Genomic DNA, 15,910 nt, shown 5'->3' with positions numbered 1-15,910 from the left:
TGACGTCACATTTCTCAGGAAGGTTCCTGTGAACAAAGTAAATTAGTGGCTTTGAAAAGAAAGTTCGGTAAATTTCGGTCTGGGTGGGAATCATACCTGCAGGACCTCCGCGGTGCGAGACGAGCACGCTTCCCTAAAACCACGGCTGCTCTTTTTTTTTTTCTTTATGAGTAGTTTCATGTGAAAATTAGTTAATTTACACACACCTGAAAAACAAATGCACACATGCTAGGCAGTACAGTGAAAGTTCAAAAATCAGGTATCCTTCATGTAGGCGTTGCAACAACTCATGATGTAGACTTTTTGGTATCACCACTCTGCTGCCCCGAAGTAGAATTCCATCAATGTACGACAGCTCAGAGGAAAATGCAGCTAGTTCCCCCACTACAGGTCTCTGCTTCTGTAAGGACTCTATGACTTGTTTCAAATCAGCATCTGCCGTGAACTATCGCGTGGCTCCTGTTACCTTGGTTACTGACCATCGTTGCCGCAGCACTGAAATTGTTCAGGTCTCTCGCCTGAAGCCGTATCTTTGGCGTTCCTACCGTTTCTGACTCACTGCCTTGCCGACCGCTTTCGTGAGGGGGCGAATTAGTAGAGGTAGAGGTAGAGCCTTGGAGTTACTGGCACATACCCACTCTGGGGGATTGGCCAAGAACCGGGTAGTTTGAAATAACAATCAGAAAGGAGATGTATAAAACAATACCAACATAAATGTGGGAATATACACGCATCTGAGAATGAATAATTAGAATATATCAAATGACTTGAATAGAATAAAGGAATAAATGATGACTAAAAAAATGAAGTAGACAGCTAGTCATCAAATTTGTAAAAATATTTCGGAACCCTAAGCCCTGATTTTGGCCTCTAAATCTTTCTGACCCTGTAATGTAATTCTGGATGGCATCGACAACCTTCCCGTCGCTGTGCCCAAGGGTAAAGGCCCTCAATGATAGTAAATTTTGAACATTTAATTCTAATCTAAGAAGGCGGAACGGTGTTTCTAAGGTTCTTTTTCGCAATTCAGAATATGTGAGCGTTATCTGTGCAGTTCAGCATCGTCTTCATCTGTATTTACCCATCCTCATAATCATCATTTTGTCGGGTTGGTGCTCGTTGGCTGTATCGCGCTGTGTTAAAATACAAGAGCTCTGCCTTCGTCCCGGGCGTCGTCTTAATATATATATTGTCAATCTAAAATATCTTACAATATAGTGATTCATGCCTATTTACAATGTAGGAGGAGTGGTTTCAAAATCCAATCGTAGTGAAAGACGCGTTCGGGGTTCGTTATGTGGCGCACACGCTGTGTATATGTTCGAATCTTACAGCAACCTCGATCAGATCTTCATCCGAGAGCGCGTGGCCTACAAGCACTTTCTGCACGCGTTCTGACCTTTGACCGCATTTCTAACCTTTACGATGATGAGTGAGTGAGTGACAGAACTTCGGTCCAGAGAAGACGCAGGGGAGACCCCGCGCCATCCGGCTATTCCCACGTAGGGACCGGCAACCGAGATTGACGGCCCGACGGCAATCTGGACGGCCAGGGTTTGGTCTATGAGTTGGGGACAGCCCAAGAGCGCAGCCCTTCTATCCTCGCTGAAGGTGGAGCCGGTGACTTCACACTCCCACAACACATGGTTCGCCAATGTTGCCTTGCGTGTGCACAGTATTCTTGGCATGATGACAATATGCAAATTGTCTATTCCGTTTTGAAGAGTGCGTTTCGCTTGCGTATCCCTTAGCCTCACGGATTTCTTTAAGATGGCCCTCATGCTAGTCTTTCGACATCGTCACTTAGTCTCACGCATGTTTGAGACGGTCTTCCTGCTGTAATTCCGTTATCACCGCTTTCCGCCGGGCCTCAGTCTCACGAATTTTATTTGGATTGTTTCTCTTGCTAGTCTATCGTCATCACCCCTGACCGCCGCGCCTTAACCTCACGCATTTTAGGTGCGAAGCAGCTTATGCGCTCGGGCTGTCGGCGTCTCCTGTCTTCGTCGTCGTCACGGTGAAGCAAGCGGCTCGTGCTCGCGCTCGGCACGCGCTTGTGGCACTGCTCCCGCGTTCGTCGTTGTCTTCCATAGCTGGCTGCGTTGCCGCTCATCATTCCATCGTAGAATTTGACTTCTCTTATGTCGTCATAATGGGGAGGCCGCGTTTACGGGGTTATGGGCCATTGATTAAGACAGTATGAGCCCCAATTAGCGGTGCATCACTTCATACTTCGCACCTCCCCAGGTTTCACGTTAGTGGAGCTGCGTTTCGCTCAATGGGTCATTTGACACTTGCACATAAAATTTAATTCACCGCTCAAACCGAGCCTGTGACTTAACTGGTGCTAACTGTAATAACTAATAAAAACTAAAACAGTAAGAAAGGCGTCCATAATGGCCAAATTTTTTAAGATGTTCGTTTTGGTGGTCTGCAGTCATCGCTGGTTTGCGCCGGGTCATAGCATTTACTCATTTGTGTGAGACGGTCTCCCGGCTTGTATGCCATCATCTACGCTGTCCGCCAGGCCTTACTTAACCTGGCGCGTGATAAAATGAAAGCTTTCTTTGACCACTTCGGCCAGTTTGTATGATTGGACGATCTTGCACAATCATGGCCGGTCTAATTGTGCAGCTCAGGCCTTTGCCTCGCGCATTTATTCAATATTATCCCCCCGCTGGTCGACAGTCACCGCCACTCTCTCTTGGGTCTTAACCTCACGTATTTTTTTTTAAATGATCCCCCACTGGCGTGCCGTCATTGGCGCTTTCCGTCAGGCCTAAGCCTCACGTACTTATTTGAGATGATCCCGCCGTTGGTCTACTGTGATCGCTGCTGCCTATCAGGCCTTAGCCCCGCGCATTTGTTTCAGATGGCTCCACCGCAGATGCTTCGTCCTTTGTTTGAGGTGTGCGCCCTCTCGTCTGCCGTCATCGTTGCTGTCCTTTAGAGCATTAGCATCACGGTTTTATTTGAAATGGTACCCAGCTGGTCTACCGTTGCCGCCGTTGTCTACCGGGCCTTTACCTCAAACATTTGTTTGAGATTGTAGCTCTCGGGTTTATCGTCATCGCCGATATCTGCAAGGTCTCAACCTCACGCATTTCTTTAGATCATCCACTCGCTGTTGTACCGTCACCACCGCTGTCCGCCGGGACTTATCCTCCCGCATTTACTTGAGATGATGCCCTTGGGCCTTAGCCTCCCCCATTTTATTGAGATAATCCCCCCGCGGGTATACGGTCATTATCACTTGCAATTGAGCTTTGGCCTCCTTAATTTATTTGAGATAGTCCTCCAGCTTTTATACCCGTCAACACTGAACGCCAGGCCTTAGCCTCTCTCATTTATTTGAGATGATCCCCCGCTATTACACGGTCAGCACCACTTTCCGTCGGGTCTTAGCATCATGCATTTATTTTAGATGATCTCCCTGCTGGTCTACCGTCAACGCCGATTCATGTCAGGCCTTAACCTCCCACATTTGGCATTTGTTTCAGATGGCTGCTCCACCGGATTTCATCATTGCCACTGTCCGCCAAAACTTAGCCTCATACATTTGCTTGAGATAGTCTCCTTGCTGGTCTGCCGTCTCCTTGCTGGTCTGCCTTGCTGGTCTGCCGTGGCCTTAACCTGATGTTTCTGCCTGATAGTCTTTCTGGTCCATCGTCATAATAGCTTTTTGTCGGGCCTTAGTCTCATGCATTTATCTGAGATGATCTCCCTGCATGTCTACCGTCATCACCGCTGAACGTCGGGCATTAGCCTCCCTGATTTATTTCAGATGATTCCCCCCACTGGTGTACGGTCATCGCGACTGAACGTATGACCTTAGCCTCACGCATTTGTTTCAGGTGGCTGCTCTGCTGGCACCAATCTTTACGGGAATAAAATGCCGTGCTCCTGGTGTCGAGAAAACAGCAGGCACAAATTGTTGGCATGCTGCTCGGCGAAGAACTGGGTGACTTGCACGAACATTTAATAACGAAAATGTTGAATTTAGGAACACGTTCTCAAATGATCCATGGACAACGCCTAGACGGCTCTATAACGCGTTCCTAAATTCGTTACTATTTTCGTGCCCAGGAGGCCCCTTCGCAGCAACCAGTGCGCATGCGCAAAAAGAAGTCACAGGCCTGCGCGGCACACGCAGCAGAGTCACAGCGTAAGCTGGTGGAGCGGCTCAACAGTAGCTCCGATTTGGGCACCACGTACAACAGGGTCTTCGCGGCAGTCTGTTCGCCTCGTTTTGACGAGAACGATCTGAACTGTCCGCCCGGCGTCGACGGCGAGCTGAGGCTTGTTATGCTCTCTGCACAGCAGTCTACTGAACCCGATCAAGCCTTACAACTGCAACTTACATGTCGGGCGCGCCGCGTTTGCAAGCACCTCAACTAGATGGCGCCACCACACTGGCGGAGGCTTGGCAGCTCGGGAGCACGTTGATTGCGTGCCTCGTCTGAATCGCATATCGTCGTCTGCGCCTGCGGACGCTGCGTTTGCAGGGATCTTATCTAGATGACGCCACCACACTGGCGGAGGCTCGGGTCATCTCTCCCTGCGTGCTTGTATTAAGGGTATTTCCGCGGCCCGATAGCAAGCGCTTGCGTGACTCAGGGGTAGAGTATCCGGCTCCCACTCAGCGAGCGCGGGATCGATCCCGGCGGGAATCGCGTACTTTTTTCGCGTTTCCGGCGAACTCTGCCAACAACTCTGAATCGCGTACTCTGCCAACAACCGCGCTCGTCGCTCGATCCGCCCGCACCGTCTCTTATCTTCCCACGGCTCAGACCTTTATGCGCCGTGCATTCGCCGCTCAGTTTCCGTTGAAGCGATAGACCGCACGTACCTTCGCCGCTTCGGCGTATGCGCTTGCTGCCAGCGTTCTGACAGTCGTCTGCAGTAATTCAGTGTGATCTATTCATGTTTGTTTGTGCGCGCTCACACCACGCTTGTTCATTCAGTTAGTAATAGTCGGGCCACATTTTCCAACGCACGCTACACATGCAATGCTGCCCGGATCGGCAGTGCAGCGCTACAGGTGTGTCCCTTCGCACGCGCTGCCCACGGGAAGCGCTTCTCATCAACACCACCGTTTCACACGCGCCTTCTCGTGGTCATCGAGTCTCTCTTCATGTCGGTCTACTTACGCCGCAGCACACATGCTTACTTAATCAGCTCATGTTTACTACAATTCATATTGCTACCAAAGCCGCTCACCTTACTTCGTATGACATTGCTGTGTTGCTATCGCATTCATTGCTTCGCTCTTAGGGCGAAACTGTGACATTTTTTTCAGATGGTCCTCCTACTGGTGTATCGTCGTCGCAGGTGTCTGTCGGGCCTTAGAATCACACATTTCAGGTGTGAGTGATCTGGCCTTTCCTCCTCTACGGTGTCTGTTTTGCCTTAGCCTCGCGCATATTTTCCGATTTTCCTTCCACTGGTCATGGGCATTGCCGCTGTCCGTCGGCCTTAGCGTCAGGTGGTCCTCGGTCTGGTCTTTTCTCCTGACCGCTGTTTGTCTGGCCTTAGCCTCACTCATTTCTTCAAGTGGTCATTCAGCTTGTGTGCCGTGGTCACCGCCGTTGTTCGTCGTGCCTTAGCCTCAGGCATTTCAGGTAGTTCTCGGTCTGGTCTTTCCTCCTGACCGCTGTCCGTCTGGCTTTAGCCACGCACGTTTAACGTGATCCTCATTCTCATCTCTCCACCTCACCGCTGTACGTCGAGCCTAAACCTCGCGCATTTCAGGTGGTCCTTGGTCTGGTCCTTGGTCTGGTCCTTCCTCGTCACCGCTGTTTGTTGGGCCTTATCCTCGCACATTTTTTCAGATGGTCTCCCAACTGGTGTATCATCATCGCTGTGTCCGTCGGGCCTTAGGCTCACATATTGCAGGTGGTCCTCGGTCTGGCCTTTTCTCCTCTCTGGTGTCCATCGGGCCTTAGTCTCGCGCATTCTCTAGATGGTCCTCCTGCTGGTCTATGGTCATCGCCACTGTCCGTCGGGCCAAAGCCTCACGCATTGCAAGTAATCTTCAATCTGGTATTTCCTCCTCATCACTGCCCATCGGGCCTCAACCTCACGCTTTTTTTTCAGATGATCCTTCCGCTGGTGTACCGTGACCGCCGCTCTTCGTCATGACTTAACCTCACGAATTTCGCATGCTCCTTGATCCGGTCTGCGGGGCGAGGAACAGGCAAGCAGTCCGCATACGTACGGGGCTGAATATCAGCGAACATGGGGGCCGGTACCACATCAGTGGGCACCACATTGGGCATCTGTGGGTACCGGTGGCTGTGCAGTGCTTGCTGAACCTCATCGCGGATAACACTGCCGATGGAGCCAACCATTGGCTGTCTCAATCCGTACAGCTTCTACATTTCTTCGCGAACGACTGAGCGAACAATTTCGCGAACCCATTCGGTGCTACCGCTCCCGAAGGTGGCCAAAAATTCGGGAGCTGACGTGGCATTCACCTGCCGGTAGAAGAGGGCAGACCGCTGATTAAGAACTTTCTCCATCGTCACAGCTTCAGTGAGGAACTCGGCCACACTTTTTGGAGGGCTTCGCACCAGACCAGTTGCTCCTTCACACCATGCATCAGGTGGCGTAACTTTTTGTCCTCTGGCATAGCAGGATCCGCTCGTTTGAAAAGTCGAGTCATATCTTCGACGTACATGGTGACGGACTCATTCAGCATCTGAACGGGGGATTGTAGTTCACGCTCAGCGCGTTCGCGGCGGTCGGTGTTCCTGTAGCACTCCAGAAGGTGATGTCGGAATTCACGCCAGGATGTTAACACGTCTTCCCTATTTTGGAACCACGCGCGGGCGGCATCCTTTAAGCTGTAGTACACGCGCCGGAGTTTTGTGGCATCATCCCAGCAGTTGGTCGCAGCGACGCGTTCAAACTCACTCAGCCAGTCATCCACGCCCTCATATAAATCTCCGTGAAAGGCAGGGGGTGGCAGCGGGTTCTGAAGGGTACAATATGTCGGAAGAAGAAGCGTCGGAACTTCCGTGGTGATTTGAGACGACGTCATAGCAGGCTGTCCTGGTGTCTCTGGTGGTAAGCCTCGTTGTCGACGGCTTGCTTTGTGAACTGGGGTGTTCACGGGCGTAGGACTCGGGTTCCTGCTGCTGGACGGGGTCTTGTGCATGGGATACCCAGCACCTCCCAGCACCTCCATAGTTTTGTCACGCGGTTGGACAACGAGGCGAACAAGGTGACAAGGTGGTTTAGTGCTGGCTCAAAACAATTCAGTCGGATCCTCTACTTTCTCGTCTTCTCCGTGTGCTTTCTCCCCAAAACACTAGGTGGCAATGTTAGCAATGTGTCTCTTCGCATTCCTGAACGATTGCTGCTTAGCCGTCGTGATCCGAGGGCACGGCCTCCATTTGCAGTAACATACTCAATATGCGGTAGAGAACTGAGTTTACTGTCATAAATCACCCCAATGTACTTCGTTTTTTCAACTTGGGGGATTAGTTTATTCTTGTTAACAGACATATACATACACTGGACTCTTCAGCGGAAAAGCGAAAATGGCACTAAAGAACTCTTGCTGTTGTTGACCTGAGTGGTTGTGGCGCATACCCACAGTGGGGTATTGGCCATGGATCGGGTGGTTAAATAAGGCGTATAAAAACAATGGAATTAACAATTTGAACTTTGGAACTTGAAAGTGTAAAATTTCTGTGAGAGAAAGAAAGCTATCAGAAGAAAGGAAGGAAGGAAGAAAGACAGAAAGAAAGAAAGAAAGAAAGAAGAAAGAAAGAAAGAAAGAAAGAAAGAAAGAAAGAAAGAAATCTTTATTCCAGCATAATGTCGAAAGATAACTAGGAGGAGGAATAAACGTTTATTTTCGAAACAGTATCCCGGGTGGGATATTCTAGGTGGGAGGTCTCCACAGTCCAGGAACCCTCTGGCCTTCACTGACTCCTTGGTCCTGACGAAGAGGCGTCGTTGTTGTTCCAGGTCCTCGGAGACGAGCTTGGCCTCCCACGTTTCGATGAGGTCTTCGCTTTCTTGTCTGGCGTTAGTCTTTTGGTGAGGGCGATGCGGCTGTGTTTAGGTGCCATGGGCACTCAAGGGTCAGGTGCGCCAAGGTATCCGGTACGCCGCAAATTGGACAGAGATATTCTTGTGGTGTCGGGTAGATTCTATGCATGAGTATGCCGTGGGTGTAAGTGTTACTTTGCAGACTTCTGAGTGAGGTGCTTTCTTTGTTTAATCTTGGGTGAGGTGGTGGGTACACCCTGCGCTCCAGCCTGTGATGTTGAAGGATCGCTGAGTATGCGATAGCTACGTTCTCTGCCCCTGCTGACGCTGGCTGGGCGTGTCGAGAGTAGGAAGGGTTGTTGATGCTGTTGTTGGCCCGACAGGCAAGATCACGGGCCGTGGCGTGTGCCGCTTCGTTCCCCTCCAGTCTCTCGTGCCCAGGAACCCATGCCATGCAGGTGTACGAGATCGGAGTGCTTCGGCTCTTCAACATCTTTAGGGCTTCTGTCGACACGCGACCCTTAGCGAAGTTTCTGACAGTTGCTTGAGAGTAGGAAAAGACGACAGCTGCGTCCATGCACGCTGTAGTTGCTAGGGTGACCACCATCTCTTCTGCAGTCTCAGGGTTTTGTGAGGGGACTTTGGCAGACGCTAGCTCTCTGCCCTGGGAATCTACTACGCTCAGGGCGTAAGCGTTTCTTTGCGGGTATTTGGCTGCGTCGGTGTATCTGGCTTCCGGAGCTTGCCTTTGTCTTCGCCGTAAGGTATCCACTCTGGCTTGTCTTCTTTCATTATGATACGTGGGGTGCATGATGCGTGGGATTGGTGCTATGGATGAAAAAAAAAAAAAAAGCTAAGGTTTTGTCAATAATATGGCATTTACTTCTTCCTTTTTCTTTTTCTTTCTGTCTTTCTGAAGGGAAGATTTTCATTTCGAATATATCTAAACGTTATCGAGAGACTCTGCGAAGTTGGGCTTTTCCACCAAAACGTTTAACATGGGGAGACGCCCGCTTCCCTAAACGCTTTCGTTTTGTAGGAGCTATAGCCATGCAATACTGCGGCTGTCTCTTCGTAGATGTTTGTTCACGTGTATTCGATAACTACACTCCAGAAGCAGTTTACAGGCTTTGAGGCGTATATTTGTCCCACGAAAATTAGCGTCATCTATTTTGCGCGCCTTTTTTTTTTTTTTTTTTTTTCGTTTAGCGCTGAGCGGTTGGTGCCTCAGGTGCCGAACGGCATGCGGGTAACGAGCGCATACTGTTCTATCAGGGACACGCAAGCAAGATAGATTACTATATATGGCTTTTGTGGGACAAAAACCTCATCAAAACTAAATAAATTGCAGTCTGTCCAGTGGCAGCAGTTACAAACGAGGACATACTGCAATCCAGCAATGTGGAATATACTATATCCAGATATATACACGAGAAACGATCGAATGCAAGTCATGCGGCTCAAGAGCAACTCTTGAGCATATGCTGTGGGAATGCTAACGAGGCTAACGAGTAGGACTAACGAGTAGCAACGGGGAGACAGCCTCTAGCGAAAGCCTCCGCGCGCGTTGGTGTGCTGTGCTGCTCAGCTCAGCCCCAGAAAATAAACTGTGGCCAGTCCAGCGGGCCGACGACGCCGCCAGAGCCCATGGGCTCGTGGCAAACGCCTAGGCAGGGAGCCCACCCTATTAACTTACCGTACAAAAATAAAGTTCTTACTACCTACAACGTGCTTTCGGAAAAAATCCCTGCCAAATCACAAAAGAATCCTTCTACTACCCATGATTTTCATGGTGGCTGAACGATTGAAGGCGTGATCTAAATCTCACCCCGGCGTAGACGGCTTCTTTGTAGTCTTTGCGTGACAGCCGCCATCTGAAGCTCTGTTTCAATCTTGACAGAGACGACAAAAAAAAAAAAAAAAGGCAGCCCAGCTTTGAGGAGCTAGCCTTGCAATTTGCAACGATGTGGCTATATAACGAGCAAACGACACAGATGGTTGACAGGGCGGGGAAGTACGGCAGTGACTGGAATCTAAAGACCACCGTTGACCAGACTTCGAGCTTGCTGAAAGCCCTTTAACGTGGCTGGAATGTCAAGCACATAGGTGCTGTCTGGAGGACAGGCACCAGGCTTGGGACAACACAGGTCTCGTGAAGCGATGTGCAAGAGTTGTTATAAGCTTCAGTAGCTCCTAATCAGTCGTAGGTTATGACATGGATTAAGAACTATGGCTGAAAATAACGTTATAAAGGTAAGCGATTAAAAATTTACTTCGTAGCGAAGAGAGACGCTAGTGGGTCCAGCTCTAGTCTGCCAGACGCTAGTGGGTCCAGCGCTTTTGCTCGCAACGGCGCTTGTGCTTGAAAGCCGTCTCGTTTGACTGTCGACGCTGAGCTGCTCCGATCTCTAATAAACCCTTTTACAACTTTCATACTTTTTTGACAGATCGGCGTCCTAAAGCAAGTTTCAAATGAAATTCATCATATCATACAGATATAAGAAAGATACACGTTTAGAAGAGCTTTCACGTAAATAATTCCTTGTCTAGGAATATTGTTCTACGTGACATTTTATTCACTTGTGTGCATAATGAGAAGGTTAAGCATCCACTTGTTTCGTTACTACGGCATAACTATTCATCAAGTTCTATTTACATAACGTATTATCACCTAATACTGGCGCAGCTTCTTGCCCGAGTCTTTCCACAAGGTGACGCAAAATGTCCATACATGGTTCAATGATCCGCGAGTAAATCGTGCTCATTACTGAGGATAATCGAAAGATTATGAATCTTCTTTTTCGTTGAACGTCGTTTCTAGCACATAACGCGCAACAAACATATTCTAGTACAACGCGCGTCAAACGATTCGTAAACTTTATTTTGTACTTTCGTGCCACTGAAACACTGCTTTGTACGGTCGCACAATGTTCCGTCATCATATGACATTCTTTTTGGCTCTTTAATTATAAAATTGTGAGACGCGACAATGAAAAATGCACAAAACAAGAGTGGGCCAATGGTTTGTTTTAAATAAAGCCTGGCAACGCGTGGGGCTCGCCGGCTGTAAACGCCAATAGCTCTAAGCGTCATCTCTAGATACTCGTATGAAGTAGCCGAGCGCGCACTCATCCTGCTATAGTCAACGTCAAAGTCACCATCGGACGTCCCAAGTCAAGCACACAGAAAATAAATTGCTGGCCAAAGGATCGCGTCCCGCTCACAACTCGTCTGTGACGTAGTTCAAGCCATAAAATATGAAGAACGACAAAGATGGCCGCTGTGACCTATTCCAGCTACCTGACATGTCATTGCGAGAATCACGTTTAACACGTATACCATGCTATATCAGTGCGTCCAGCGCATATAATTCACGGTTCGTAGGGAATGATAGACAATGTTCAGAGAGATGTGGCTGCTTCGTTGACCATCGCTTCACACTTTGGTGAGGCGGATCTGCGTCTGGTGTCGGGTGACGAGGAATGCTTCGCCCGATGATGCTTTTCCTTTCTAGAGGACCCCCAACGCCGCGACCTGTGAACGCTGTGGGACAGAGGCGACTCGACTGACCCGACCTCCCTACTCATGGCTATCGGGTTCATGTCAGGGTCGTCGGAATCGCCTTTTGTGCGCGAATCCCGGCTCGGCGACCGCGCGCTAGAAAGTCCCGGTGAGTCGATATTTATCCGCTTTCTGGCGTCTTCGGTGCAACTGCCGGCTGCAGTCTTAGTGGTATCAGCTGATGTCTGCTCATCGAGGGGAGGACCAGGAGGTGCCGATTTCGCAGAAGACATCGCAGAAGTGTCGCTCGAATAAGCGTTCGCGACTTCTGCTCTTGCCGATGGCCCCTGCGAGTGCCCATTTGTGATTGGGCGAAAGGCGATCATTTCCGGGCTGGAAGTGACGACGCCTCCGCCACCTGGTGCAGAGCGTCGATGAATGACGCTGCCATTGGTAGCGACGCCATTCACAGTTGCCTTGGACGAGTCGGCCGGTGCCACGACGCCGTTGATGGTGGGTTTCTCTCCACTGGAGGCGAAGCCGAGGTTGTCGTTTCCCTCGGAAGAAATGTCGTAACGGGCCTTCTTCGATTTTCCCAGCTCGATCATGTGCTCAACGTCGTAGTCGTCCTGAACAGCGAAAAGGCAGAAAGAAAAAGAAGATGAAATAAGTCGTTAGTGTGCATACGAAAGTCAATCTCTTTGCACCAATTGCTCTCTCAACGCGTCTAGCGAGATTCTTCAACTAACCTCAGTGGCAGTCGTAAGCTCGGAAGAGATCATTGGTTTCGTTGCACACATATTAGCAGCACAAACACAACAGGCAAGAAAAAAAAAAAAAAAAAAAAAACAGGGGCACGGCACTCTTACATCACAATGCGCGTTCTGGCCTACGCTATACTGGGCAGAAAACTATAACCTAGCCGGTCGGTCCGTCCATATGTAAATACGAAAGTGCATATGAAAACGGCCACACAGCTTCAACGCACATGCCTTGAAGCAGAGCAGAACGTTTCAGCAGAACAGACTAGTTTGGCACGAAGTTGCCGCCCACTGCTACCGCCTACATTCTAGGCAGTTACTTGGACTGCGCTGTCAATACGCTGAGCGAAAGCAGTCTGGTATCGGGTAGAAGCGACAACGCCGATACGGCAACAGTACTTCAAGAAACTGCAATAGAAATTTAGATTGAGAGCAATGATTAGCGCTGAAGACAGACTCCTACTGCACAAGCGCTAGTATTACTGCCCCGTTGCTGCAGAGGCGGTATTGGAAAGGGCTAGGGTTGCGATTGTGGTGTTGTTGGTATGCCATCTTCGAATGCAAATGTAGTACAAACGAGATAAGGAAGCGGCAAGAGCCCGTGAACACGCAGACACGGTACTATAAAAATCGAAAGGCGTTAATGGAAATCGTAGGGCAGCAATGCTGCATGCCAAAACGATTTAGTGTAGTGCCCCATTCTTGCCACTGGTATACAACGTTATACAGTCACCATCAACTGGCAACAGTATACGCGTTTGGTGTTCCTTGCTGAGCGGTTAACCTAGGAGGCCCGGTGTAGGGAAGAGTAATAAGAAAAAGTTGTGCAGATCCCACGCACTGTGGCAATCGATGTTATGCGAATAATATTGCAGGCTAACCAGCATTGTTTGAGGGTCTGCAAAGCGTCACCTCGTGGGCCAACATGTTTTTGTATAATGAGTAGTTGTGTTCAGAAGTACCGAAACTTGCGCGAGTTAGTATGCATTTATATTTAAGAAAGTTCCAAGCAGCGCGAAAAGACGCTGACAGAGGGCGAATGCTTGTCCGGTCTTTTTTCTCTGCCCTTTGTCTGCGCCTTTCGTGATGCTTGGAGCTTTCTTAAACATGAATGGTGTGTGACACGAGCGTACGTGTCTGTGACGAGAGCAGGAAGACGACGACCACATTGATGATGATCGTATGACGACAATGGCATGATTTCTACTGTGGCCGTTGACGTGCCATTATAGATGGTGATTGTTGGGTTCTGCATAAATATTTAATGGGCGTAAGCGAGAGACATACCGTTCGGCTCTGCGCCCGTGGCAAAGTTCTGCCAATGTATAAAATTTCGATTGCCATTAACCAACGAGGCTGCAAGGCAGTTGATGCGCCTTCTAAGAGGTGCGAGCCCTGCTGAGTCGGCTTACTGCTTCCTTATGTTCAGCAAGATTTTTTTTCTGTTCTGTGCTTTACAACACAAGTCTGAGTAACAAGCTACATAAAATGGTGAACTATGGAATAAAATTGCTACAAAATCAGGAGTTGGCCGTGAGTAGAAACCTTTTTCTCTCTTTGCCTGGGATGTTGTCATCCAGATTTTATCCCATTGATAGTATGGACTATCTACTAGCAGCTATTGCCGCCTTCTAACGTAAGTTCTCGCCAACAGAACCCAGCATCTTGCTTCCTATCAGAAATTCGTAGCTGAAACAACCCCGATCGTGGCATGCAGTATGTGAACGTATTTCAGCTCTAAGCGCAGCCAATACTGTTTCATACTGACGCTATTCTGGGGTACTAAGCACGTCGTAAAACCGACGCAGTTTGTCGGTGCTCAGTGTTAGCACGCTGCGGGTGGGAAGTTCGCTGATGCCACCTCAGTCAAGAAACAAAAAGTGAGTGCGAGGACTGTTTGTATCAAAACGCCTTTCTGGGTGTTTTTTAAGGAGATTAAATAATGACCACGTCTATCAAGTGTGGCATTCCTTTATCAAAACATTTTGTGCATGCCTTGATCCCATGCTCCGCGTGAACGCTATCATGAGTGGCCGGCGCGTCTCGCTACGCGAAGACCAACACACGCTAGTGGTAATATAAGTTTTCTCTTTCTGTTTTATCTAGGGGTCAAGATTCTCGAAAGGCAGCCGTCAATTGCAAGAAAACGCAATGGGAAGGCGAAGCCACATGCTGTGCGATTCTACGGGCAACACTGTACTGCCTTGGCTTCAGATAAGAAACCAAATTAAAACACACGTGTTTCTGAAAAATACCGCTTCGACGTATATGAAATGCGAAGCATAAAACTAGTCACAACATGACGCTGTGCATTGAGCTGCTAGGCACAAGGTTGCCGGATAGATTTCCGGCCGCGAAGACCTCATTTCATGGGGAGGCGTAGGATGCAAGAACGCTCGTTTAGTTAGCTTCCGGTGAACATTGAACCACAGGGCGCCAAAATTATTGCGGGGCTTCTGATATACATAGCACGTATGCTTTTCGTGTGGCTCCCACGCACACACAGTACCTAGGAATTGTGCCAGTCATGGAACATATTTTGTCTCCGCCTCTAGCGCCCTCTGTGCGCGCTTCTCCCACTTTCCGTCTGCTCCTCCAGACTTGCGCAGTCGCACGGACGCGTGCTGCCGTATCGTTGACGCGTGCTTGCAGCTACGGCTTAGATCGTAAGCGCTTTCAGTGCTTTTCGTGCTTTTCCCCCTCATTTCAGTGCGACAGGTAGACGCTTGCAGAAGGCTTATCAACTGTTGGAAGTGAAACATGGTCGCTGCAGTACGGCGCTTGAACCTGCGTCTGGTTTCTTAGTCCTACCATCACCTCTCTCACAACTGACTTTCGTGTGTATAGGCTATGTGCACGGTAAATGCAATATTCGATCCCACTGAGTACGGATGAGTAACTGTGAGCTGTGCAGAAGATGACGAGACTGAAAAATTAAGACGGTACGGGCTCGTTATGACGCAGTGTGCCTATTCAGTGATCAACGAGCTCCTTCTTGTACGACAAATGAAGTGTCTGACAGCATACGAAAAATGCGTGCCTGAGGAATTTCCGTTATGTACTTAGCTATGCTTGGCTTCAATAGCACCAAAAGCGCGCCTCAGTATAAGCTACGCTATGAAATAAAGAATACGAAACGTTTCTCTCTGTTTCTTGTGCAATTGTTTTCACTGCACGTATTGCTATGCTTTGGAACGACGTGCTGTGCGGAAAGCTGGAAAGCGATGTTTCGGCTACTGGGGGAAAAATTGCGTCGTCTTGGTGCGCCACAAATAAAAGAACAATAGAGAACTTGCTTTCCGTTTTCGTCACAGGTAATGTATGAAAGATGAGCTGTATGGGAAGTTGGAAGGTGGACGTCTTGTTACACAAAATACTTGGGACACATTATTTATCCTAAGGGTGATTTTCGTGACGCATTTCTGGACAACTGTCCTGGTGCCTTGGGTATGTTTTAGACTGCTTTCTTTTTAGGCAGTAGTGGTGTTGCAAAGCTGTCACGTAGTAACGGTATCGCGACAGAATTGCATAGTGTGTTTAAAGTTTCTCTCTTTAGTTCCATCTTTCAACTCACCGCGCTCTTGACCATGAATTTGTCGTGGAGGGAGGACGGCAGCATCACACCGCAGAGGAAGTTGTAGATTGGG

At 49.0% G+C, this 15,910-nt stretch overlaps 1 long non-coding RNA gene across 1 annotated transcript in view; it reads left to right on the top strand.

Moving 5' to 3' along the window:
- Positions 1-3,423: 3,423 nt before the first annotated feature.
- Positions 3,424-15,910, top strand: part of LOC125943344 (uncharacterized) — a 135,476-nt gene continuing 122,989 nt past the window's right edge. The window contains exon 1 of the long non-coding RNA XR_007465754.1: positions 3,424-14,336. This is a non-coding gene — a long non-coding RNA (uncharacterized LOC125943344). The remainder of the gene's footprint in view (positions 14,337-15,910) is intronic.

This window comes from Dermacentor silvarum, chromosome 2, assembly GCF_013339745.2.
Source record: "Dermacentor silvarum isolate Dsil-2018 chromosome 2, BIME_Dsil_1.4, whole genome shotgun sequence".
NCBI lineage: Eukaryota > Metazoa > Arthropoda > Arachnida > Ixodida > Ixodidae > Dermacentor > Dermacentor silvarum.
Note: the sequence above shows the minus strand (reverse complement) of the source record. Positions and strands in the feature narration are given on the sequence as shown.